At 44.9% G+C, this 26074-nt stretch overlaps 1 protein-coding gene across 1 annotated transcript in view; it reads right to left on the bottom strand.

Annotated features, from left to right (window-relative positions):
- Window positions 1-9532, bottom strand: part of Twz (BTB/POZ domain-containing protein twz) — a 56966-nt gene extending 47434 nt beyond the window's left edge. Inside the window, exon 1 of the mRNA XM_076827199.1 lies at window positions 9268-9532. The gene's annotated coding sequence lies outside the window, so the exon portion shown is untranslated. The remainder of the gene's footprint in view (window positions 1-9267) is intronic.
- Between the last annotated feature and the right edge of the window lie 16542 nt (window positions 9533-26074).

Raw genomic sequence — 26074 nt, 5'->3', positions numbered from 1 at the left:
ACGACAAATTTTGAGAAGTGATAAATTGGGGGGAGCGGCAAATTTGGATGGAAAGAAATTGGAAAAAGTAAACACAGAAGCTTGAGATACCTTTAAAAACAATTCGCTTTTTTCATGTGGCGAATTAGCAATAATTCGCATGTGAGTCGCCGCATTGAATTAATTTTGAAACTGTGCCAACTCGTTTAAATTAAAATATTTGATGATATTTAGCTTATTAGCCTAGGGACGCCAAATCTCCAAATCCGCGCCTAGATGTAGCCTGTATGAAAGCGTGTGCTTTGGTTTCTAATTGCTTTGTAAGTGTTTGGAGGGGTGAATATTTCCAGAGAATGTGTCCAATTTCGTTTGGTTGATTACGGTGCTCTCATCGCACTTTTGTTGGAGTAATATGGAAGATTATAACCGCCACCATATAACGGACGTGTTATTACATTATTTATTACTTATGTGGGATCTTAAATAAAGTCACAGTACGTTCCTATTCATTTTCACTTCAATCGTAGAGCCTGGTAGATGGAAAAAGAACTCGGTTTATCGCGGTACAGGCGATTAAAATCTCCCTCTAATTACGCTCGTCAAACACGCGGTAATGGTCATGAAAATCGTAGTCCTCTTCCGAGCTAACAGTCGAGATTGGCGTTAACGGCTCAAGCACTGCCGTTTCCTTTGCGTGAATTTTATTTTTTGCGATTTTATCTAGCAACCACAAATAATCGACAAGTCCGCCCATGTTTAAGCGGCTTTCTCGCAATTCCTAATTAATTGCACAGGACGCGTCACGCAAATAACTGTGCATGACCTTATTTGCACCAGTTTTGCAACAGCTATAATGGAGCCTCATATTTGTACCGAACGAATGTGAAAGTATATCTATAGAAGACAAACCTTTATTTCAAGTATGCCTACAGTATGTTATAAGCAATACAACCTAAACACTAACGAGGGAATTTTGATGAGACTCTGCAGATTTGCAGAATAATGAATCGGCAATCGTCCACGTTGAAGCAGTGAAAACAGCCCCTAAAGACGGGGCTCGAAAACATATTTTATGAAAATGTCTAAAAACTGGGCAGAGGGCTGAATTCGCCTTTAAAAGCACACTTAAAAAGAAAAAGAAATTTGTTCCAGGGACGTCTAATAGATTTCGAAATATTCCAGAAAATATGCTTCCCCCCTAATTTAGGGGCTCCTTTCACCCCTCCAACGTGAACGAGTACCAATAACAAAAGATACGTGTCAAGTATTTTTCACTATTCTGAAAATCTGCAGAGGCTCGTCAAAAGCAGCGTGTGCTCGATACGTTCGATGCGTTTCCTTGCAAAATATATGTCTCTACTAAAATTCTAAAGTATATTCATATCACAAGTAGATACCTAAAGCGTGTACACCGTCACTGTGCATCTCCGAGATCTGAAACGTGGTTGCTCAACTACCCTGATCTCTGCCCAAGCGTAAACTCTGTTTTCCTCCAAAACAGCCTTGCAGGGGTATGCGCGCTCGCAACAAATACCACGACCGGCAAATCGTGGGCCGAGATATTTATACTGTTTAAGTCCTTCCACTGACGTGCGCATATTTCGGCACAAGAAAACCTCGACAGATCACCAAGATCCTCGCGAAATCCACCCCAAAGGCTATAGATCCTCCCCTCTATCGATTGTGCACAGTCTAGCATGTTTTGCAACCAGAATCTTAGAAACCCCTAATAACATATTTACTTCCAAGATCTTCGCAGCAATCAGAGGAAACCACTTTCTTCGGTGATACTTTCCCAAAATGATTTTTTTACAGCGCGGGGGGATTTCTCGCTGAAAGATAGAATTTCGGGGAAATCCTACAGACGTAAAACCGCGGATGCGTGAATCGCGGGCCCGATATCTCGGACAAGGGAAAATATTTACGGGAAAATTTCGCCGTGGGTGGCGCGGCTTCATGAATAATTTCGGTCCGCAGGAGACTCGTCAGCCGTCGGCTAGGCGCCCGGGGCGCTCGGTTCTAATTACGGCAACTGCAGAGCTCGTCTGCGCCCGAGGCCATCCCCCGGGTCAGTTTCCAACCCCCGGTTTTCCTACCCCAGCACAATTTCCACAGAGTCCACATCCCTTCCACATCCGCTCTGAAATGCTGGCGGTGCTGCACCCCCTGGCCTTTTCCTCCCTGCCCTCCTTCTTCTCCTGCGATCAGTACACGTCCACCACCACCGCCGCCGTTAACTGCTTTGAAAACTTTTCCACCGTGCCTGGTATTTTCCGATTTCGAGCCGTCGCTGCCGCGAAATTCCTTCTGTTATTTCAAATGAACTGAATATACCCGCGGAAATTCAATGAAAAAACGCGTGTCCCCTCCCCCCCCCAGGTCCTTTCTTTATTCCATCCCTCTGTCGCGTCTGTTCACACACCCTCAAACCCCGTGGGTCTGCACGAAATCGCGCGCGATGCCAGACGATAGAATGGACGCGGAGCGGATTGGAGTCAGCGGCTCGTGGATCACGGGATACGCGCGGCGTCACGAGAGTGTGTAAATAAGAAATGAAAGGTGGAATCGAGGGGGATGCGCGCATTGTGCGACCACGGAATCGCTGTGAACGAGTGTTGCGTCAGTTGGAATAGTTGGCTGCTAATTAGGAAGATCCAGGCAGGTCCCGTCGCAACGATTTCATTGGCATTGCGACAGGACCACAATGTCGCAGGATTATTCGGGTGAAACGTATTTAATGATATGAAGAATAGTAATAATTCAATGCACTGTGATGTCGCGGTACCCAGGTGTATGACAACCTATGCTATCGTGCAGTCGATAAAGGATTGCTTGCATAATTGCGTGTAGCAAAAGCAATCCAGTAATTTGTTAGCTTCAATGAATCTTCAGAATGCAGCTGGAAGGTTTGATAGTGAAGTACGTATCATTCGATCAAGGCAATCCCGCAGAAATGCTAGAGCATTACAGATTTGAGATTCAGCGATAATACGTATCACGGTTAGATTTGGGGTGGCCAACTTTTTCTCTTTTAAAAATATGGTAAATTGTGAAAAAATATAGGGTACAGGCAGGTAATGTGGAACGGCACGTAACATGGTACTTCGCGAAATTTCGATAAAGGAATAACGAACTCTTCAGGCAATCGGGTATACTACTGACAAGGGAAGATCCCGAACCGGAAAATTAAAAAAATTCTGAAACTTTGTGAATATGCAGGGGATTTCCTCCTGATTACAAGGCAATTTTTGTTTGCTGCCCGAATCCACTGTAAGGGGGTGTGATTGACCGCTGAAAGTCTGGTTATTTTTCCGATTTTGTGCTATAACTCGTGAACTGTAAAATACTTTTTTTCACCAAATGATGGATCTAATTAAAAGAAGTATCTTTTGTCGGGAAACTGTTTTTCTATCTCTTACAGTTCGCGAGTTATAACAGAAAATCGGAAAATAGTCGAATTTTCAGGGGTCAATTTCACCCCCTTCGAGTGAATTTGGGCAGCAAACAAAAATTGCGTTTAATCAGGAGGAAATCCCCTACATATTCACAAAGTTTCAGAATTTTTTGAATTTATGGGTTCGGGATCTTCCCTTATGAGTCAGTAGTACTGATAATGAGATTCCTAGGCACAATAGACGATGATACTGACAATCGAACATTGAGTCGAGCATCTATCATTGAAACAGAAACGTTTATATTTTTCGTGGTGCGTAAAAGTTTCTGAAAAGTGTATCAAATAGTTATATATTGTGGTAAAGGTAAGTTGCGAAGTATTATTTTGATATAATTTATCATTAAATATGTGCGTTCTTGATTATTCAACAATAGTTCACCAGTAAAGTTACTTTCTTCTTACAAGGAGAGTATTTTAGGTGTCCGCCTCCGATCATTTTGATTTTTGGATATGTTACAGAGGACCGAAAAATAAGAAATACGTGTTTTCTTATTTTCCCCTTTTTCATATTTGGGGGATGAAAACTACGTTCAAAGTTAGGGTTGAAAAATCATTTTTGTGGAATATCTCGAGAACTATCAGAGATAGGGGAATAGTGTCAATGGACGAATTTTGTGTCTTTGAATGCGAAATATGACTGACTCACCAGATTTTCAAAAATCCAAAAAAACGATTTTTCAACCCTAACTTTGAACGCAGTTTTCACCCTCCAAATATGAAAACGGGGAAAAATAAAAAAACACGTATTTCTTATTTTTCGGTCCTCTATAACATATCCAAAAATCAAAATGATCGGAGGCGGACACCTAAAATACTCTCCTTGTTAGTATAATTCTTAATTTCTTGTCGGAACATGTGTGTACGTAATATGCAACATACCGAGTAACACATGTAGATGAAGTTGATAACAGTGACGACGTAATTATAAAAATGATGACAATGAAAAGTGGACCCAATGTATCCGCTGCTTTCAGTGGGCACACGAAGAATTTGGGGCTTCCGACGTATTATTCACGTGACCAACGTGTAGGAGACACAGAAAGCAGGAATAAATCCCAAAAATGATGTACATTTCTTTATTTCTATCTTCTACCTAATAAGTCTTCGTTTCTAGTAAAAAAAACAAGTAAAGATCTTTCAGTTTTCTTTACAAATTTCCTAGGTGTTCCATATTATGTACCATCTTTTCGAACGGCCGATTTTCATTCGTTTCACTTTTTTTTTACTATACCTAATTGCAAAACAATTGTATTTTTTACGTTTCACTATGTAAATCCGATTGTGCATTAAGTAGTTCCTTCGTCCCCTCACGTTAGTTTTATTAAAATAAAATCAAATTCCCCTACTTTTGATAAGCTTTTGAAATCAGGTGTTCCATATTACCTGTCTTTACCCTAGTGCTTTTCAGGGGGAGGAGGTACAGCATAAAGCTACATTAAAACAGCGACAGGTTTCTCCGAGTAGTTAATATTACAGTAGTTTAGATAGTAGCAGCACCAGAGAGTTGCATCGAGTACCATTGCCGCTAACCTTATCTACATACGTATCTGTGAAATTAAGATTTCTTTCCATACAAAACCTGCCTACCCCGCCGCTATTCCCACGCGAGAAACGCTCTCCCCTATCGACTCGTTCGAAAATTAATCGCCCGCCACATTGTAAATAAACCAATGACGCTCCGCATTACTATTTAGTCTTCCTGGTCGCCGTGAAATTAATGGATCCCGCTAAAGGGACACGCGTGCTCGAGCGCGGAGAACACGCGGATTCCCGTGGCAGGAGATAAATCTGCCTCCCCGTTTCGTCATTTTCTGCCACGGATGCACGAGCCCCGATACCCTCCTCGCGTGGGCTTCAAAGGCGAAACCGTTACCTCGGTTTGTCACGGATGCTCGTCTCCAGGTGACAGGGCAATAATTATATCAGACGTTCCGTGCCTTAACGAACTGGAACGCGCGCGTTTACACGGCTTTCCATAGTCGATCGGGCGGAGGAGCGTGTCGCCAGTTGATCCCTGCGCATCGAGGGGTCCCTGATACGCCTCGATCGTTTCCCCCGTAACTCTCGATGCGGCCTCACGCGAGAAAATTTAAGAGCCGTGTCGCCGGGGAGCTTCTCGTAACTCGCGACGATCACGCTTTGTACGAGAGCTTTCCGCGAGCCGTGTCCCCTCTTTCTCTCCTCTCCGAGACACGTACCTCTCGTCGGGATAACAGGGACCGCGGTCGGCCACGCGAGACGTGAAATTCGAAATTTACACGGCCGATGATTTTATCCCCCCCCCCCCCCCTCGCCCGGCTCGTAAAGCGGGTACTATATGGGCATTTGAGGAAAGGCGGACGGGTGTACCGTAATTTGTTCCTCGGAAGACAGGTATTGCGTGTCGGGAAGAATACGGGGTACCGGCGAGAATTACGACGTCTCCATGGGAAATTGACGCGCGACGTTTGTCAGGCACTGACGAAGGCGCGACGCTGACCCCGCGGGGAATTCAATTATCAAGTAGGTATGTGCCTACTGCTTGATGGTATTTAGTAAAGCGGCTCAAGTTGTTTGGAAATACAAGCTGAATAAGCTGCGGTCAGGTCGTCTCGTTTGAACCGAGCCGAGGGCACGAATTTCGGAGTAGCATAATTATTAAGCAACTTTAGTCCTTTAAATGATTTACCATGCGTTCACGTTAGGCGTTTTATTTCTACGCAGTTGCTAATAGCTACTCGAGCTCGAAGTAAGCTCTCAAATAAACGATCACGTTAAACGATAAATGTTTGCTGAGAAGGCTTTCCACTCGAATCTAGTGTTTAATTCAAGAACAAAAAAAAAAGAGAAAAATTGAAAACTGAAAAATATATCAACTTGCCCGGTCTCTCTTGCATAATACATACGTATCCAGGCTTCGCACACCCCCGTGGTTGCCCAAAACTGCATGAAAAGAGTCGAAATGAAATTTCGAAAGCATAATGGACGTGGCCGAGGTTTGTCCTCTCGGGTTACCGTACCCCGTTAGTCCTCGAAGGCGGATTCCGCGTGTCCCAGCGTTATATGTCGTCGCGTTGCAACCGAGGATGCATAATTGATCACGAGCATTGTTCGATGACGCCGGAATGCGGTCTCGGATTGAGCAATTTCATTGTGTCTTCGTGTTTCAGCGACAGTGCGAGCCTCCGTGGGCGGGCACAAATATAGCGAATTGATTATGCTTTTTCCTCCGCGCTGCGAAGTCGCGAGGTCATCATCTCGACACCGTGGATGCGTTTCTTGCGCTCGGCAGCCTCTTTTTCCACGCATTCTTCGGTCGAGAGGAACGCGTAATGGTTCATGAGAACTTCGTTTCGGGAATAATAATAATAATAATAATAATAATAATAGAATCATTGTGAATACAATCGACTCGAAATGAGGGGAGGCTTAAGGATTTGGCGCCTCTAGGCTAACAAGCGTCTGCCGCCAAATATCATCAAATATTTTAATTTAATAGAGTCGAGACAATTTCTAAATTAATTCAAAATGGCAATTCACATATGAGTTAATGCTAATTCGCTGTATGAAAAAGGAATGAATTGTTTTTAAAGTTGTTTCAAGCCTCTGTGTTTAATCCTTTTCCAATTGCTTTCTTTCAAAATTTGTTGCTCCCCAAAATTTTCTGCTTCCCAAAATTTTTCACTCTTCCAAATTTCCCGCAACCCTAAATTTTCGCTTCCCAATTAATATCCGCGTTCCAAAATTGACCGCTCCTCTAAATTTGCCGCTTCCCAGAATTTGTTTTTTCACTCTTCAAAATTTTCCGTACCCTCAAATTTATCGCTTTCCAGAATTTGCCGCTTCCCAATAATATCCGCGTTCCAAAATTGACCGCTCCTTTAAATTTGCCGCTTTCCAGAATTTGTTGCTCCCCAAAATTTGCCACTTCCCAAAATGTGGCGCTCCCCAAAATTTGCCGCTTTCCAGAATTTGTCGCTTCCCAAAATTTGCCACCTCCCCAAATTTACCGCTCTCCAAAGTTTGCCACCTCCCCAAATTTATCGCTTTCCAAAATTTACCGCTCCCTTAAAATTGCCGCTTCCCGAAATTTGTCGCTGCCCAAATTTTGCCGCTTTCCAAAATTTGTCGCTCCCCAAAATTGTTCGCTCATCCAAATTTACCGCTCTCCAGAATTTGTCGGTTCCCGAAATTTGTCACTCCCCCAAATTTGCGGCTCCCTAAAATTTGTCCCTCCCCAAAATTTGCCGCTCCCCGAAATTTTCCGCTTCCCGAAAATTGACCGCCCTCCAGAATTTGTCGCTTCCCGAAATTATTCACTCCCCCAAATTTGCCGCCCTAGGCTGCAGCCTACTTAGCCTACACCGAAATCCGTCCTGCTCGAAGTACTGTCGTTCCATGTACCTACATGTTCCGTGACGTGGGTTTTATTTTTCATCCCGGCTCGATTCGTTTCGAGTGTCATTTACATGTGGAGCTGTCATTACGGACAGTTTACAACCAGGGAGCAACGGTAATTAGAAAGTATTCCGTTGCCATTTCCACGCACGTACGGCGGATCCGTCACGCGATATTTCGACAGCCAGTTCGAGGAAAACAGCGCAGGCGGTTCGATCTTTTTCACCGCAGGTTTGGATCGTGTCTCAAGAGGAGGATGCGTATTTTTTTGGCGGGGAAGAGGCTTCCGGAAGATCTGTAACTCGTGAAAGCTGCCTAAAATGTCCCTAAAGGAACGTTCAACCTCGTCGAACGAATATTAAGTGGTGGTACGATTTGGAGAGAGGCTGCGCGTTATCTGCCAACTATGTCTAGCCACGATAAATTGTTCGCCAGCCGGTTAATTACCGTGCAATGGGCGCGAAAGTAAAACGACTGATTAGATATAAATCGTGAGCGAGCGAGCGCTCCCCTGCAACACTGATTGCTTTGCTACATCGACTGCTTTCGTCTTTATAGATTCTCTATTCCTTTTTCTGGCTTCCTGGGTCGAGTATACGATTTCCAGATTAATGGTTTCACGGAGGAGGTTGTGTTTTATACCAGAAGATACGGCGAAAATATTTTTTGTCGCGAACGGGGTGGAAACGAAGTATTTTATTCAATTTTATGTGGTCTATTTTCTTATATTCGATGTAACCTGATGCTCCTTTAATTTTATGCACAACATTATGCGACAAGTGCTTCGAATTCTCGCGCTTCAGTTCTTTCGCAGGATCTTCCTGTTGCTTTGACAAAATTATGCGAATAAGTATTTTTTGTTTTTCCGTGTACAATGTGATCTTACAAAATATACAGGCCGATGGAAAACTTTATACATTCTGTGCGACCATTGTATTAATTATTTTCAATATGTATTATTAGAAACCATGCACAAACACGCTTTGGAGTGTTTACAGAGAGACAAAAACGAATCTGCTCCAAAAGCTTCTCATGACAAATTTTCTAAAACAATTATACCTGTCGGCTTAAAACTTGGACACAAAGAGCGAATTTGTACATCAGGTGCATAATTCCTTGCCACCTTGCGATTAATCAGCCAAAGACCCTAAGAGCTCGAACAAGCGTGCCACGTCAACGATTAAATTGGCATATCAGAAGACGTCGTTCCACGCTACAGAAAGTGTTTACAATCTCAAACTTTGCAAATAATTAAGCGAGGTTCAGCGTGCGTACAACGAATTCCCCAAAATAGCAATACTTTCCCACAAAAGTTAACAGACACACCAAAACTTAAATCGCGACTCAAACCGTACCACCCCTATCAATCCGAAAATAAATGCACGGTTACTTTCAGAACCAAACTTCCGCCGATGGCTAACGACCGTTTTGAAAGTGCGAATCAGAAAGAAGCTCACCGTTTCTGACACGTGGGCTCCAGGTTGACGGTTCTCGCGTCCACGGCTGCCGATATAGAATCCCCCAAAGCTCGTTTGCACCAGAGAAACTAGTCAACACTTGATTCGAGCCAGCGTGGAGCTTTCGCGGCAAGCTCGTGCTGGTTGGTCGCGCACAGATCCACGTGGTGGCGGTTCACGTGTCTTCTTTCGAGGAGTGAAACGAGCGCGAGCCGCGCTCCACCGCAGCCTTAATGGGACTGAAGCGTCTTCGCCGGAGTCGGAGCGTTCGCGCTACTTCCACCACCACCATCCGCGGCTACATCGACGTCGTCCCTCTCCCCCTTCGGCATCCCCGCCGCGCCAGCTCGCGGTGTTTTGGTAAGCGCCCTGAGCTTGCAATCCTCTTCGCCCAGCCTCGAGGTCACCCCTCCGCCTCGCCCGCGTGTCAATTGGCTTCAACCCCCTTCGAATGCCTCGCGGTCATCTCGATTCTCGTTCATCATTATTTCCAGCGGCGTCCCCTCTCTCTCTCTCTCCCTCTCTCCGGCCCGCCTCGCCCGCTAATCAGGGTCGCGATTCTATTCCTGGATCCGCCGTGATCCTCGAGCTGCTCGCGCGCCCCGCTCCCCGTGGAATCCCGATTTTACTCGCCCGAGCCGTCCGACCCAAGATGATCGTCCCGGCAACTTTGTTGCGATGCAAATGGAATTTAATCAACGATACAACTTCATATCGTTGCCCGCCCGAGGTATCGCGCCCGCCTCCCCCGGGTCTCGATCCTTTAATCCGATGTCTAGCTTCTTTAATTTAGATTATCGCGCTCGTCCTCTTCCACCATCAACGACCGCGCGCACCCGGCTTTCCGCAGCGTGCCCCGCGGGCTTCTGATAAACGCCTGGGGCGCGCTCAGCCTTCACGGCTGCGCCCGGCTAGAGATCTTCATCGGATGTGCGCCGGTCGAGCTATGTTGTGTAGTCCTTTTTGCGCCAGCGAGTTCCCCATTACGTCGATCTTCTTGGGATTACACATCGGTATTTGATCGGGAACGCAGAATGACCTCGGCCGTCGCGGAAGGCGATGCTTTCGCCAGCGACGCGCGTAAAGGGCCGTTCCCAGGGCTGGCGGAACGCACTAACAAGGGAACACCGCGAACGTAACTTTGTGGGGTGACGGAGTGACTCAAGACAAGAGCAATGTCACGTCTCATCGAATAGCCCTTTAACCCGAGAGTAGGCGCGCCAAATAACTTACGTCAGTAGGCGCACGTCGGTCGTTTCGACCGATGGTAATGTAATTAGAAATAGCTTAATAAAAGGACTAAAATAATATAAATAATGCATAACATTGTATTTTACTTACTTCAGAATCGTTATACGTAAATAATCTTCATTTTTTATGATAAAATGATTAATCGTATTATAATATTATGAGTTCTGGAAAATTTATTTCTATACAAATGATGCATTGTAATTGATTTTGAAAATAAAATGTTACATAAAAATTTGTGCGAATGCAAAATATAAAATTATATTCTCTATTTATCAATTTGAATTTATCACTTGATTTTTAATTTTCTATAATAGCAATTATCTAATATATTTTATATTTATATTTGTTTTTCAAAAAATATACTTATAAATTTATGGTTTCGTAAACGTATTAAATATTTATATTTTCCTCGGATTAGGAACTGCATCTTGAGAATAAAGAATAAATACTTACGTTTCCTTCGCTCAAAGTACACGCCACCTCTACATCTGATATCTCTATATCCGCAGAATCAATTTCCGAATCTGTATCGTGATCGGATTGTATAACATAATCGGAATCTTCTGCGGAATCACTGATCTCGTCTTCAATGTTTTCAATCAATAAGAAATCTCGGAAATTAGTATTAGCCATGATTGCCGCACAGTACGCGTCGTACGCGACAGACGAAACGAGGCTAACGTTAGCAGGCGCGCTAATGTGTGATTTAAAACCTACACGAGTGCACTAGGTGTCGCTCCGTAACACAAATAAATCAAGAACTCCTTCAAAGAGGAATAGCTCTACGGAAAAAGTATAGCAGTCGAACGATATGGATCATGTTTCAAAACATATGAAATCGTCGGTCGAAAAGACCGACATGCGCCTACTCCCGGGTTAAGGATGTGAAAACTAACCTCAAAGTCGAATAAGCACACCCACTTCTTCGCTTATAACTCCTAAAGTACAAAATGCATACAAAAACGCACGAAACAAAAGTTAACTGGTGCAATAAGCGCTGTAAACTTCCGTGAACAAAATTTTGAAAAGAGTTTAAAAGAAAAGAATACCTGACGGAAAAAAACGTTTTTCAAAATTTTCTTAACGCAAGTTCGCAGCGCTTAGTGCGGCATTAAACTTTTGCTTGAAACATTCCTTTCTGTCTCGTCTACTTTAGGAGTTACACGCGAAAAAGTGGGAGTGCCCATTCGACTTTGAGGTTAGTTTTCTCACCCATGCAATGGGTGTCTCTCTATAATCATAACCTTGCGTTTCAATTAGCCGTTTCACGGTTTTCCCTCGTGAGCAGCCTGTGCAATGCATAGGGGGCGCTTGATGACGAGCACCCCAATGGCAGGAGCACTCGGATGCAAACGGAGAATTTTTTAATCTCCACTAAGCGATTCTTTCGAGAAACTGAGGCATATTGTTTATAAACATCATAAGTCACATCAGTGGTGTTCTGTGCTTTTTTGCAGGAGCCACCCCCGTAATCAAGCGCGAAAGAGGAATTTTTTTTAAGTTTTACTAAAATTCTCTTTGGAGAAGCCCTGATTCTAGGACGTCACACATTTGATTTCCTCGATCGCGTTATTTGCAGAATCGAGGGAGAAGCGGAGGATGGAAGGCAACTATTAACCAACCGAGGTAAAAATCCGCGATAAATTACGACCAGACGATCGTCCACGTCGGATGGAGCAATTCTTCCACCTCGAAAAATAATTTCGCGCGATGAACGATTTAGATAAACGGCCCCCGTCTATGCCGCTCCCGTTCATACGGGCTCACACTTAACGTTGTAATAATAACAATAATCTGCGAATCCTCCGTCGAGTTAACTAATGAGATATTTAGTATGCGCGGTATGCCGGGGCTTCGTACTTACCCGTTCGTTTACCTTTTTACCTCTCCCAGGGGAGTTCGAGTAATTGCACGCTGTATAAATTATCCTGCTCGAGGATCGCTGAACGGTGGGTCCTTACAATGTAGCGGCCTCGCTGTCGCTTCTGGACACAGCTGGTATCCAAATGGCGAGGAAATTCAACGAAATTAAAATAGAAAAACAAAAATTCCATAAACACCCATTCTCTCGAAGCGACCGCAAACTCGTTACGAATCACGGAAGCATATACAGCAAATACCCACCCGAGCGGATCACGGTGGATTCCATCGCCAACGATCGCGGAACGGCGGCTCCCCCAGCAACAACCTTGCCGCGGCGCTCGCCCCGAAAGGGAATTCCACTCGCCCGGGGAAAGAGAAACAACGAACGGAATAACACGGATGGAAGGTTTGAGCGTGGATTCTCCGGGCGCCTCGGCCACCGGGCACCTGGAGCTTTTCCAAGCGAGGGCCCCCGCCGCACGTCGGAGCCTTCGTCCTCGTAAAGTTACAGTTGGTACTTCGCCGATACGATTGGCCATCGGCCATCGAGAATAATGGGGCAGTTGGCGAGGGCCGATATAAAGGGAACCAAGCCTCGGCTTCGGCTCCGGTGTCTGTCGTATTCGTGGCGCCCGGGGCGAAAACGGCCACGGCCGACAACATCGTTCCAGAATGCCCCGGGCAGTTCCAAACCCACCGGACGACGCTGCCTCGCATACGTAAACGCTAACTTCGTCAGGGACAAAGTGACGCTCGTGTACGGTTCGAACGGTCCGCGCAAACGGGCCACAGGGGTGCGCGGGGAGGGGGTGGCGGGTCCGCTTCGCCATTTCGAGGCTCGCTCGAAATGCCCGCTTGATCAACGTCCGCGGTGACGTTTTTGTCGTCGGCTTTTTGCGGCCAACCCTGATTATCCGGTCGGGCCGACCGTGTCCGCCACGTGAAATTGAACGAATGCATTAAGGGTGTATCGGGAACGGATCCGCGTGGATCGACGACAGGCCTTCGTTCCGCGCTCGAGATCCTTCGGGGAATCGCGAAAGTGCTCTGGGTAATGGCCTGGTAATTCTCGCGGACGACGGCGATACTCCTCGGAGTTTTCTTCCAGGTAGTGTCGTATCGAAGGGTACTCTTTAATGTTTGCGGCGTCGCAGAGAGGTTTAGGGAGTCCTTGCTGGTTTGGATTTTTAGTGGCCAGCGCGGCACTGTGTTCTGTAAATAAACGAGAGGAGAATTGATTGGCATGATTAGATTGCATTAAGATTGCACCCTATGAGTCACCGTGGTCAAGAACTTCGTGCAAATGGACTGGGTTAGAGTTAAGCGGTTATGCCTGGTCAGCTTTTGAAGAAGAACGCGGTTTTCAAGAATTCTTTGTAGAACATCTACTGAATATTTTATTACAACTATTCGCTTATTTTAGAAGTACGTATATGCAGCAACTCTCAGTAATTTTGTTATTGAAAAACAGTGAAAAATGAACGAATAACAGCCATTCTCGCGAAAGCTGTGTTGATATCGGTGAGCAAGATATTTCGGAAACCACTGTATCGATTTGCTTAAACTTTTGCAGGCTTCCTTTATGTACCAAAGACTAGTAGATGAACGAAGGATTCTTTATTTTCACAAAAACTGTATTTTTAATTAACGAAAAACGAACAGTTCAGACATCGGAGAAGCGTGGTTTTGCCTCAAACGGCCGCCATTTTGTCAAAAACCAACTTTTTGAAAAAACCTTCGTTCATCTACTGAATTCAACGATATATTAACAGAAAGTTTTTGAATTTTTAATTTTAGCTGATCCCGCTCAGAGGAAACTTGCTCGCCGCGCAGCGCCTTTATCGAAACAGCTTCCGCGAGAATGGCTGTTATTCGTTCATTTCTTAATGTTTTTCTGCAACAAAATTACTGTGAGTTGCTACATATATGTACTTTTAAAACAAGCGAATAGTTGTAAAAAAGTATACAGTAGATAATCCACAAGAAATTCCCGAAAATCGCGTTCTTTTTCGAAGGCTGACTAGGCATAACCCCTTAAGTAGATCTAGTACGTTTGCCTCAGACGCAACGTCTCACCGCGTACTTACCTATCCAGTTTCGTGAATTGTGGACGCAAGGAGATCCTCGACTCTCGGGAGCTCTTTTGACGCGATTTTATACCGTTCATTGATAATCCCGCCTGTAGAGACACACAAACGATGTCAACGAGATGATTCAGAGACTACTTAGACGGATAACATTGAACGAATTCCTCGGTGAGTGGCAAGAGACGAGTGTACCCCTTTAAACGTCAAATCAACTACTATCTATAAATGATGGATGGATCGATCGATCTACTTGGTCGCCAGGTTCCCCTATAGATTTCAACAGGGATTGGAGGGGAGAAAAGCCAGCTCTGGTCGTCTCGGAGGTTGCATCGCGCTTTCACTGGCTCGCCGCGTTATCTTTCTAATGGACTAAAAGCAACACCGTTTACCGCTAGTTTTATGGAATCGTGTACACCAGCCGGGAATTTATCAGGCACTTCGGAATTTGCCTTTTCCTCGCTCCATAGATTTATGGCGTATACAATATTCATGTCTGTCCAGGCACCGAATATACGAGTTTTAGAAATGATTAAAAGGCACTTGCGTGTCTCCTGCATGCTTAAAGCAGCATCTTTAATATTCATTCCCGAAGCTCGTTAATATCTTGTCAGAGATATCACGCGTGTACTCGGACGGTCTTCGCACGTCACCAATCACGAGCCTCTAATAGTGCCATTTCTACACTGGCCAATAAATTCCTGAACACCTACAAAAGAAGTCCAGATATTACATCGGGATAAGTTTCGACCACCGTTCGTTAATACCGCGAGCGACTCAAAGATTCATAAATCCCCAGCGACAAGGTCATAGCCGGCGACCCACTCCGGACCCTCCAACTTCTGCATCGCCGCGATCCTTTCTAGAAACCGTAAAACTGGCTCGAGACCTTTTATAAACCGTACCGTGTCGCGGGCATAATTAATCGGCGCGCTCGCGACAGGCATTCGGAGTCGCTCATCGAATGCGTAATCCGTCGTGGAATCTTTGTCGAGCCGCGGACGCGCTACGAAGAGGGATGGGCGCGAAGGAGGAAGGATATCTGTGGTCGCTCGCACTCCTTGGGAGTAGGAGGACGAAGAAGAAGAAGAACAAGAAGAACAAGAAGCAGAGGTCGAGAAAGGCAGAGGACTAAGAAGGGAGGCATATAATGGTGGTCACATGCCCGGAGGCGTTCTCCCTTCGGTCCGCGAAGAGGAGAGCAAGAAAAGAGAGTAGACGCTGGTATGGAGGGGGAAGAGGATAGAGACAACGATTCAGGATGAAGAAAGAAGAGAATAATGTGATGTTTTTGTATCATACGATATACAGAGTGGCACGGCATGGCGGACCAGTATACGCCCGGGGCGTCCAGCAGGATGTAACGAGGAGAAGTCCGAGTGTTGCCCGTGGGTCCACATATTTTAGGGAGAAGCCACCTCCCCCCGTCCCGCCACCCTTGCCCTCCGGTTTGGCCCTACGTGTCTTTGAAACGGGTCGTGCCGTGCCCAAGGCTAGAGCCTCCTCGCCTGGCCGTCACTCTGTCCCTTTCCTTCCTTCCCCGCTCCGTCCTCCTCAACCCTTCGGGCTCCTCTTCTTCCGTCCTCTCGCAGGTAGGGCTTTGTTGCGCGAGTCCGAACAGAAATAATCCGCGGGGTCGGGGCAATTAAATCGAAGACACGTTCCTCGTGCGCGCGGGCACGTGTACGCGTCGCTTCTCATTGATATGCAAATGTTTCGGCGGCGGCGGCGGGAAAACAGCCGCGGACGCGTGGGCGCGTTGTCAAACGCGCTGAGATACGCCTCTGTAAAGCGTCACACCCGGCCGGACGACACTGAAACCGACGCTTTATTCGACGCTTATCGGCCTCCTCGTCGCAATCAAGCACGTGCCCGCTCCTACGCGGTGTCCGTGTCGGCGTCACGATCACGGCGAATATCGTAATTGAGGCTTGGTCATTCCCGCGGAATTCTTTGTTCCTGGACGCGGGGAGACGCGCCGGACGTCCCTCGGGCGCGTTGCTTATTTCGTTGGCTAATTGCGAGCCCCGTCGGATGTCAGACGCTTCCTTGCTGGCTGCTGCGTAACGATGATCGTCGTCTATCGAGCTTCCCACGGAGCTGCTCGAATCTTTTTTAAGTGGACGAAGCTCTGAAGAGATAAATAGGCACCTCGCGTAAGGAGAACCTTAAGGGAACTTCAGTCAGTCAGAACGCTCGAAAATCAAGTATTTTTTGCGAATTAATTACGAGATGAATAGCAATTGTGACTAGTACTATTGGGTAATGTTTGTTGATAGCCCTACTATAAACAGTAAAAAAATATATTTGATCTTTTGAACGACAAGTCTGGTAATCCACAGCATCCGAGAGCTGCTTGACGATATCAGCACCGTCGGTTTTAGTCACACAAACAAGCTTTATGTATTCAATTTGTGGCTATAGCCCAGAATTTTAGTATTTAGAGGACGCAAGTAAATGTTGTCTTAGCACTTTTGTTTCGATTAACCGTCATTAGAAACCGTTTGAATTTTAGCTTCTATGTCGCAAACGAATCAGTACACATTGGTTTATTATAATGTGTACGCATTTTAGTGATTTCATGTTTAGTTTCTCGTTTGCTGAGATAAAACTCAAGCTCGGGGTAAATTGTAACAAGCTACTAGTTACTCCGCTCTAAATGGTGATAAAGCAAGCTATTTGCTGACACACCAGAAAAAAAATGCTCTAGACGCACAAGAGAACAATCGAGAATTCAAAAAGTATAAAAAAAGTATAAAGACGAAAGTAGAGAAAGCGAAAAAGAAGATTTTGATAGAATCAGATGAATAAGCAATTATTGTTTAACTCATGTATATCATATGTTTAATAATGATATGTGTTTTTATTTATATTTTTTAGAAATGTTTATTTGTGTTCATATTTTTATTTAAATAAGTAAAATAGATGTATTACAATTTACCCCGGGACTGGAGCACATTGTAAATCTTGAAAAGGTTCAGATTTGTTTAAGATGAAGCTAGATATCTAAATGTCCAAGATTTTGTCACGTACTTTCACGCAATTAGTTCACCATATATGTAAGTAGTAAATCACGCAAATTATTTCCTGATTGAGGAAAACACTTTCGAGAAAAAACTGTGAAAACTTTTTTTGTTACAATCTGCCCCGGTCTCCCCTAATATATACATATGTATGACAGCCCTACAGTTGCGTGATATATAGGTGTTTTTTTTCTGGAGCCGCTGTAATTTTGCAGTGATTCTGGCCGCAAGAAATTGAATTGTGAAATATACTCTGAAATTGATACTTTGCCCTGGCCCCTATTCTGCCCTGAACCTATTAAAAAAGAAAAATTATAAGTATAGCGGTTTTAAAACGACAAATTTTAAAGAAATGTGATTTTTCGCCAGGGAGAAGAGCCATTTTATTATTTTTTTTTTTTGTCAAAATAGTTCTCACAGACTTGTGCTTAGATTCCAGGTCGTAACTAGACAAGTTTCACATATGTGAATTTTTTTCAAATCGATTTGTACCTCCGTTTCTTCGCAATCACTGCAAAACGGAGAGGAAATATGATTCCGAGAAAAACGCCTTTAAAGTTTCGAAAGAGGAATCTAGTCTACCTGCGTGCGCGCAGAAACGGTTTATGAAACGGCTCGATCTTTTTGCCTGTAAAATCCTTGATTTTGTAAATTTTAACATAAACCAAACGGCATTTTACTCGCGAAGGGTGGTACTTTCGAAGATGCAACAACAAGAAATAGAGTTTCTGACTGCCTAGTCCCCTTTAACAAGTTAACAGTTAAAGTTTGCTCTCGCATCTCGCCAGAACGAAGCAGAGTAAACCAGCTACGCGTGGAGGTACGCTAGCCCACGAGGGACATAGCTCGAATCCAGAATCCGGAATCAAGCGAGCAGGAAGACCGAAGATCTCGAGACCCCCGTCGAACGCCGCGCATCGCTAAAAGCCACGGCGATCGCCGCGCAAAAAGCCCCAAGTGAATACATAATTCCCAGCGGTCGGTGCCACGAAGCCAGGGAGCGCAGGATGCATCCTACCCTTTCCTCTTCTTGTCTCCTGCTCTCGTACGTAACGCTGCACATGCACCGCGCGCATGTATGCCACCGTGGCCGGGGGAGCAAGGGAGGCAGCTCGAACGGTCTTTCTCTTCGCTGGTTACGTGACCTCTTGTGGGTGTATGTTTAACCTTTTCGATGGCAGTCGGCAAAGAGAAGAGTGCGGCCGGCGGCCCCCACCACCGCCCCCCTCCCCCTGCCCCCGATCCCCCCGGACGATCACCCACGCAAGCGAATGTAAATTACCGGAGGCTGTGAATCATTTTGAGAAGATTCCAGACAGCCCCCGGGCTCCTTCTCTTCGTCTGCGATGCCCCTTTTTTTCTCTCCTTCGCCCCGCGCTTTCCTCTTTCTTCCATCGCCGGGCTGTCCCACCTCCACCGTCGGCCGTGTCCTCGTCTCACCTTCGCCCGCTTACGTAAGGCGGAGAACGCTCCCTGAGAAAGGCAGGCGGCTCCCATAGATGGCCGTGGGATGTGCTCTGGGCCTTAACTCCCACCTAGCGCGACCGGGCCCCCGCCAATAACGTTTATTAAGCGCCTGCGGGGCCCCTCTGCCTTCACGGAACCGTGAGCGTCGCGGATATCGTTCACGGATATAGGAGAATCATGGAATTCCGTGGACCACGAGATCGGTGACATCGTTGGAGGCGGCGAGGTTCGGAACGGAGCGGGATAAGGTCGCTCAAGCACACGTGTCTCGAGCTTCGTTTACTCATTAGTCTCTACTTTGACTAGGGTTGTAACGAATATTCGAATAATCGAAGTATTCGAATACCACAGAATTCGAATAATTTCTTCGAATATTCGAACATTCGAACTTCGAACCTTCGAATATTCGAACTTCGAACCTTCGAATATTCGAACTTCGAACCTTCGAATATTCGAACTTCGAACCTTCGTATATTCGAACTTCGAACCTACGAACCTTCGAATATTCAGATCTATCAGATTTCTGATTGTACTGAAGAGGAATCTGAACATGAAATATTTGTTCTCAGTTTATCGTGAAATTCTTTTCATATTGGCCTTTACAATTATTTGTTTTTCAAACGATAAATTTGGAATTTTATTAATCTTTGGTTTTATGAATTTTCCAACGAAAAGTATAAATTCTATTTAAATTTAGGGACCTAGTGTATTTAAAATATAAAATGTTGAATCATAATGCTCATTAATAGCAATAGTAGTAATTTTATTCTTTGCTTCCTTTTACGGGATAACATTGTATCATTCATACATTTTATCCTTATTCGCTAAGGTGTCTTATCTATCTTACTTTACCCCCCCCCCTTCCAGTCTAGTAAAGTGACGACCGTAGTTAGTTTAAGAAATGTGACCACGCCGCGCATATTATTATTATTATTATTATTCGTCTTTATTACTTGACACATCCAGAGAAGAAAATAATGGCGAGGCTGCAGTACAATACTGTTAGAAGCCTAACCATAACTAAATAACTAACTAAATGACTAAAAACTAACTAACATTAAGAAGCTAGAAAGTTATTGTGACGCATAATGCAACCATATATATCGCCGAGCTTTACATTTAAAATCAGGAAACGAATTTAAACCTCGAATATCAGGTGGGAGGGAATTATAGTAATGAGCCGAAATATAAGCAAAGGATGATTGAAATTTAGATGTCACGTGTGCCGGTATGGAAAGGAGACTTTGCTGTCGAGTAGAAAGAGAATTAGGCCCATGGTAAGAAAGATTATTGCGAAGAATATTATAGAGATAAGGCGGGACATGAGATGAGAGTATTTTGTGAACGATCTTTATTTCATAAAGAATAAAGACGATTTATTATTATTATTATTATACATAGATATGTATTACCTACGCGTTTTTTTGCTGCCAAAATTCACTTTAAGGGGGTGAAATTCAACCTCGAAAACTCAGCTATTTTCCGATTCGGTGTTATAACTCCAAACAAGTAAGTTACCAAATGTTAGTCCCAATTAAAAGAAGCAACTTTCGCCTGAAAAACTCCATTTCTATCTCTTACATTTCGCGAGTCAGAACACAGCACCGAAAAATTTTCAGTGGTCAATTTCGCCGCCGAGCAAAAAATGTTATTTCGTTATATTTTCTGTTATTTCTTGGTTGGGAATCTTTCCTTGCCGACCTCGGTGAGCCGTCGGAGCGTGCTTGAAAAAGGACACAGCACACGCCTGGAATCAGCGGAGGCAGTGTTATCGCGGCGCTCGACGATTGCCCAATCGTCGATGGTAACGCTGCGAAGGTGGATCGGTGGAATTCATACGCGAGATTCGAGACACGCTAATGCCGAGGGAACGATAATGAGCTGTCAGGACGATCTTGATTACGCTATTACGCTACAAGAAAACGACCGTGCCAGATCCTCGAGTTACGGGAGCTCGGGCCTCGCGTGTACAGGCGTAGGTAAAAGCGAACCCGAAGTTCCTCCTCGATTCTTCGCCACCCGTGGTCCTGATTATCTCGCGACCAGTCCAGCTCCCGTTCTCTCTCCCTCTCTCTTTCCTTGCACATTAATTCCACTGGCGGGTTGCGTGGAGAATCGTCACGATCGACCGACGCGTCGAATCGATATAAAAATTCGGGACGTATCCCTGTTCGCGGATCGAGCGGATGGAACCGTATAATTATATTATTATGGGGAAGGGCAGAGTGGACGTATAATTTTCCTTTTTACGATACTTTTTATTCACGCGTCGCATTAATAATTTACCGGCCATTATAAAATGAATATAAATATAATCGTTCGCGCAGATCCGCGCGCATATTGTTATTCGCATGCGAGGACCAGGGGCTAATGACCCCCCTGAATTTCAATAACTCCCGTTCCTGATATCGGCCGCATATTAAGCGACGGCCCCTCGTTCCGATCCAATTTCCAATAATCCGTGGGCCCGGACGTCGCACGGAACCGTGGCACGAAACCGTCGGCCTCGGTCCCGTTGCTCGCCCGGCATCGAGGGTTAAAGTTGCACGGAGAAAGGCGGAGAGAAGTTCGCTCGAGGTCAGTTTGTTCGAAAGTCAACGTTTGCCCCTCTTTCTCCTTCGGCGCCGCACGTTTCTTCTTCGCTCTCGCAGCGCGCTCTTCAGTTTCCAGTTCTCGAGCGGAAGGTACATCTCGCGGGGCAATCTCCGCGGGCCGAGGAGCCAGAGATCATCGCTGTGGAGCGTAGATGCCCGTGAATTGGGGAAATAGGTGGGAAGAAACGGGGGGCGAGATATAAAGTTCTTCGTAGGGCGAGGGGATGTTTCGACGAAGCGAACGATCGAGTAGGGAGGAGAGAATTGCAGCGCGCAAGGACGCCGATTTATTTTATCGTCACCGACGGCTATATTTCAATCCGTTCGGCGAGTTTAACGAGGAGGCTTAACCGCAATTAATCTCGCGCGCTCGTCTAATAATTCTCCCATAACCACTCCATTAACAGGCACCGGCGGGCCGCGCCGTGCTTTTAAACCCAGCCGCTTTTCGCGCGCGCTCGCACCGACAATTTTCTACGTCCACCGGCGAGATTTACATGCGATTGTCACAAATCTCGCTCTTCTCTCGCCGCGAACTTTTCTACGGCAACAGAATATGCTAGTGATCAAATAAGCAGAGAAGCTCTGCTGGCCGATTACTTAGAGCGTCGCGCTACGTTACGAACCCTTCTACTCTTGCGAGCCTCTTGAATTCTCCTATCTGTCTCCTTGAAACTTGAACGCACGGTAATTACACTCGCAGCGGGTAATAGTTGGGTAGGTGCTACTCTGCGATCTGACTTCTTAATAACATGTAAATGCGCTGAGTGGATTCTCGTTAATTCAATCAATAACACGATCTAAGCGAGCCATCTGACTCGTGTAAGTGGAGCCGATGCCAACAGTTCAAGACGTATGATTCGGGTTAGCTGTATTCTGAGATCCTCGTTTTGTAATAAGCTGATTGCAATTGCGATTGTGATGTGTCCAGTGGTAGAAAGTTAAAGTAGTCTGGCACAGAAATAAGAAGAGGGATGTAGTTCTCATTTGATTTTAGAATGTTGCATTCTGCTTTTAATTGATAAGTGAATGGTATCTGTGCGAAGCTTTTCTCAAGCGGGAGAATGCACAAGGGTGTCCACAGATGTTTTTCTATGAGGGGGTATCTTTGAGAAACGGGCAGGTTGGCAGGCGACGATTGGTTGTTTGTTTGAACCCATTTTGAAATTTATAAATATTCACTTCTGTAGGATCAGCTGAATAAAGATTGGTATTTAAAAATCAGCGATTTTTCTCAAACCATAGGGGAGAGCAACCGCTCTCCGAATACACTCCGATAATCACGCCCCATTGGAATCAGGAATGACCAAAGGTAACCGGCATGGAAAATACAATAATTCCATCGATGCTGATACAGAGAAATGCATAGGTAATGGGGGTTGTGCATTCACGGGCGTCATTACGCATATTGCGGAATAAATTGAAATTATAAAAAAAGGCAGTTTATCCATGCAAAGCCTACGGATTTCCATCAAACTGTTTTCATTGCCTTAGTAGCCAGATGAGCTAAAATCGTTGGATCCTCGTGAACTTATAAAATGGTGACTTGAATTTTTTAAAATATATATTTAAACCAGGAAAACGAATCCTAACCCGTACCCGGTTCGGTACGCCGTATCGTCGACTAACCCGCCTAACCGGGTAACAGAAATCATCCGTAACCCGAGTAACCCGGTTAACCGGGTTAACGCGGTTACAGTATTACGGTGAAAAACATAGTTGTAACCATGTTTCCAAATACAGATGAATTTTATTTTAATATCGGAGACTCCTTGGTAGGGCGATGCATGCACGTGAAAGTAATAAATATGCGAGGTCAAAGATTAAAGGTTTGCCGACGCACAGTGTAAGATTTTGGACAAAAATCGGTCGACAGTGCAAATTTTCACCGATTTCAATAATATATATTTTTTTAAATACTCGTAAAGGATTCAGCAATAACGGAGCACAGCAATAAAACTAGTATCTGTTGGTCTAATCTATAGAAAATACTATTTAGCATAACATAACATAAAAGCATAAATAAATCAATTTTGCAGATTAAAGATATTAAAAATTAATTATTTGTAAATTTAATATTAACTATAAAATAAAAGTTTACTTTAAATTTACAAAAATTATGTTCTAAATAAACTGTATAGCTGATTTAAATCTTATATTTATGAATTATATTATAAAATTAGTTACCATAAAATATTCAATTCTAGTTACTTCGAATTACAATTATTATAAAGTTATTTTTAAATGTATATATTGAAAATAAAATCAAAACTAATAAAATTGAAATATAATTTAAAAATATAATATTCAAATCAGCTATGCAGTTTATTTAAAACATAAATTTTGTAAAAGTAAAGTAATTTTTTTATTTTACAACTAATATTAAATTTGTGAAGAAAATAATTTTTAATGTCTTTAATCTGTATAATTTATGTTTTTATGTTATGTTGCGCTAAATAGTGTTTTCTATAAATCAGACCAACAGATATGGGTTTTATTGCAGTGCTCCGTTATTGCTGAATCCTTTACGAGTATTTAAAAAAAAAAATTATTGAAATCGGTCAAGATTTGCACTGTCGAGCGACTTTTGTCCAAAATCTCACACCGTCTAGACTGTGCGGGTTTAGGACCCGGTTGTTCGGTGCTTCGGTAGTACCTTACGCACGGACGAGACCGACTGTCCTCCAGATGACGGAACCTTTGCCTACTGTCTAAGATTTAGGTGTCGAAAATATTCGAATGCTAGAAAATGGAAGCTATAAGGCGAAACGCGTACACGGCTGTAGAAGATATTGATGCTAAAAGATATTGGCGTTGAGTAATTCTTGAAGTTTAAGACATAAAATATAAATTCCGTTTCTAACAACCCTCTAAAATTAACCAAACCTGCACGGATTATATACTCGTATATTTTAAACATTGTGTATTCATTCGATCTGAATATGTATTGCCTGTAGATTCACATATCACTGACTTGCCGTAAATGACTGTCTAGTCTAGGCTAGACTGTCTTATTTTACTAGCAACCCGCTCGTAGCGGGTTAACCCGGTTACTTCGGTTCTTTCTAGAATTTAAGAACCGTTCCCTCGCGGTTAGTATGGGTTACAGAAACCTTGCTTGGTTAACCGGGTAAGGGTTAGTGTTACGCGGCGGTTCGGAACCCTGACTTAAACCGGAGCAACAAGCCAGAGACGTTTCCGGAGTCTTCGTCCTTGTCGATGCACCACTGACACCCTCAAAACCCTGCTTCGAGATAAAGGCCACTAAGATGAGAGCTGTCCGTGTCACCTCCGGGTCCGTCCTGTTGGGAAACCTAGCAGAGTGGGCAGTAACTGGATAGAGCGAATACGATAATGTCTCTTTGTTAATACAATGAAGATAATAGTAATACTGATGAATACAAGAAATATAAGACTATTCGTATAACGGATCGCGTGTAACGTCTACAGCCTCTGGAGAAGGACTGACTCAACAACCACGGTCTTCGGTGGTTGTCAAACCCTTAAGAAGCCGAGCGGTGCATAAATGTGACACCGACAGTGTCCAGACCTCGGTCCTCTGTTTACAGCTCGTATCGCTGTTCCGCTGTATACTCCAACACGTCCATCAAGCAGGGTGCCCCAAAGTCGCGTGTTACCTTGCTCCGTCCGGCGACGCTATCCTTTTTATCGCGGGGCCGGGCGACGCGGAGGAATAACGAACTAGAGGAAGAGGTAGGCGAATGAGGAGAGCGCGGAGGAAGGCGGTGGAGGAAACGTTGCTGAAGCAGCCCGTTCCCTCTTCTCCTGTCCGTGAAGTCTGCTTATAGGCAGCGGAGTCCCGGGGCGACTCGTGAAGATCGTGAAGATCGAGCGAGACGGTGATACACGAAGGAGGCGCTGGCCCGTGTTGGCTCGCGGGGGCGTTCGAGCGCTTCGAAGCGGCTGCACACGTCGCGAAAGGGAGAGATAGAGGGAGAGGGACAGGAGTTCGCGGATCGAGGGGGGCCGAACGGAGATGGGAGCAGGAGGAAGGTGAGCGCAGAGTGCCCCGGCGCTCCGCGAGCCATCGCGGAGAAACGGAGAAAGAGCGTTCCGGAGCGCTGGGAGCGTCGCTGAGAAGAGCGAATAATCTCCTCTCTTTCCACCCTCTCCCTCTCCCACCCGCCGTGACCATGCAGCCCTCTCTTTCCAACTTCGTTTGCCTCTCACTGCAATTAGGGAATTGCCCGGGGTATCTCGCATTCATCGCGATGCAACCACGCTGACACGAAGCGCCGTGGTAAAAGTGTGCAATGGGTTATTTTCATACATTGTTCGCGGAAACCGCGGCCTCGCTGAATTAGCTCCGTGTTCGTGACGAGATCTCGGGGAGAGGGGGTGATCGTGTATCCTGTTTCGGGGGTGGATAGATGGTTCCTCGGTGTCCGAGGTCTCGCATGTCTGCGGAGGCTTCCCGTCTTACCACTCTTCTTCGGCTCTTCTGCGGGAAGAACTGAGATAGAATTTTTCCTGCGAAACGAAGTCATCGTACCTGATCGCTTCA

Source organism: Andrena cerasifolii, chromosome 1 (assembly GCF_050908995.1).
Source record: "Andrena cerasifolii isolate SP2316 chromosome 1, iyAndCera1_principal, whole genome shotgun sequence".
NCBI classification, from domain to species: domain Eukaryota; kingdom Metazoa; phylum Arthropoda; class Insecta; order Hymenoptera; family Andrenidae; genus Andrena; species Andrena cerasifolii.
Note: the sequence above shows the minus strand (reverse complement) of the source record. Positions and strands in the feature narration are given on the sequence as shown.